Source organism: Rutidosis leptorrhynchoides, chromosome 5 (genome assembly GCF_046630445.1).
Source record: "Rutidosis leptorrhynchoides isolate AG116_Rl617_1_P2 chromosome 5, CSIRO_AGI_Rlap_v1, whole genome shotgun sequence".
NCBI classification, from domain to species: domain Eukaryota; kingdom Viridiplantae; phylum Streptophyta; class Magnoliopsida; order Asterales; family Asteraceae; genus Rutidosis; species Rutidosis leptorrhynchoides.
The window spans coordinates 363,668,206-363,670,180 of record NC_092337.1 but is presented as its reverse complement, the minus strand read 5'-3'; the positions used below and the strand labels follow the sequence as shown (position 1 = coordinate 363,670,180).

General features: G+C 35.9%; 1 non-coding gene across 1 annotated transcript; it reads right to left on the bottom strand.

Annotated features, from left to right (window-relative positions):
* Nucleotides 1-1,134: 1,134 nt before the first annotated feature.
* On the bottom strand, nt 1,135-1,231 carry LOC139850965 (small nucleolar RNA R44/J54/Z268 family). The gene has a single exon (XR_011760336.1). It is a non-coding gene; the product is annotated as a small nucleolar RNA R44/J54/Z268 family (small nucleolar RNA).
* Nucleotides 1,232-1,975: the final 744 nt, after the last annotated feature.

The window sequence follows — 1,975 nt, the reverse complement described above, 5'->3', positions numbered from 1 at the left end:
ATCTTCCAACCCAATGCCACATTATAGAATTGAACTTACTCCGTAATATATAGAGTAATAAAGGGGTGTTTGTGTTTAATTTGTAATATAAGACGCGCATTGATTAAAAAATTTAAAGAAATGTAAAATTATGTTTTAGTCATGAATTACATAGTATAATTTAGGGCAAAAGGCCCGAAAATAACCTAAGTTATCCAATTTGACAATCAAGGTAACTGATCAAGCATAGAATAAATGAATCGGATTCGGTCCATGTTTAACATCAATGAAGGGGGATTTAAGGGTCAATTGAGTTTAACTCTCCGGTCCGGAGTACCGTGAATAACCCCTTAGAAGATGAGGATCTCAGCAGGGGTGGTTAAACATGACCCATCGACGGGTTACCCGGTTTGCGATGGCTCGCGCTAGGTCGTAGGGTTTATGTTCATAGAACGTTACCTACAAATCAAGGGTATGTCTAGTGAAATGCTATAAGTTCGGTAGCGCGGGTAAAATGTCGCTATGTAAAAGGCGCTGTTTTAAAAATAGTATATGTGTAAATGTAGAGTGGATGTCCAAATCCTTCTACTGTGGACTGGGTCCTTTATTTATAGGGTAACCTTTTTTTCTTATCACCACATAATAGAGTTAAAAGGATCGTGGCCTGCTAATAGTACCTTGTTGTGTGAGCTGACCCGACAAAAGTAAAAAGTGTTTTGTCGGACCTGATTCTTGTCTGCCATGTGTCCTCTACCATCTACAACGTCGCCTGACATGCATACGTACCCTTAGCGCTAGAACAGAATCCGCGCGGGGTTCGCGATCGGGCGCCTATTCCTTTTAGCGCGCAATATGCATGGCTCATATGGTGATGTTGTTTGATGCGCTACACGAGCTAATAGGGTATGTGTATCATTAGTAACCCCCAATTTGCTGAAGCCTAAAACGGATTTCAATTTTGTTTTTTGCGCAAGAAAATGATTACGTGTTTAAAAATTTTAAAATTGGGGTAATTTTTGTCAAATTCATTAACGATTGTTAGTCAAAAATACACATTTGGTCCCTGAAATTTGTTGAAAATTTCACCACTCATCCCCTTTATCACCATCTTTTTTTTTTTTTGGTAAAGTAATACTCCGTAGAAGAATTATGAAACTTTCATCAAAGAGATTCCCATTATAGACTTGGTCAATCATGTTTTACTTCAAAACTGATGCTCTAATGTCCCCGTCTTGTTATCATCATTTGCAATTAACATAATTTTTAAAAAATCAAAAAGCATGAGACAAAAATAAAACTTTAAAAGATTTGGGTGCCTATTGCTAAGAGATAGATACCTAAACAGTTGATATGACTTAATCCTAGAGCAACAATCAAATAAGAACATGCAATAGGTTTGGGTCATATAGTCAAGGCATTAGTTAAATCTTAACAGCTCCTAAGAGTTCTCTTTGGAACAGTCAATAGGCATACTAGGTCATTCATGTCTCAATTCCTAAGTTTCGTGTCCTAAAAGCGCATTAGATGCCTCTAGGAAACTCCGGCCATACCGAGTTCATAGAATCTTCAGATATAGTATAACCAGGGGTCTTAATCCTATGAAGTAGCTAAGTTCATATAGGTGGACAATGAAATGTCCCGTTCTTATTGATTAAAAACGTTCCATATTAATTGATTTCGTTGCGAGGTTTTGACCTCTATATGAGACGTTTTTCAAAGACTGCATTCATTTTTAAAACAAACCATAACCTTTATTTCATAAATAAAGGTTTAAAAAGCTTTACGTAGATTATCAAATAATGATAATCTAAAATATCCTGTTTACACACGACCATTACATAATGGTTTACAATACAAATATGTTACATCGAATTCAGTTTCTTGAATGCAGTTTTTACACAATATCATACAAATATGGACTCCAAATCTTGTCCTTATTTTAGTATGCAACAGCGGAAGCTCTTAATATTCACCTGAGAATAAACATGCTTTAAAC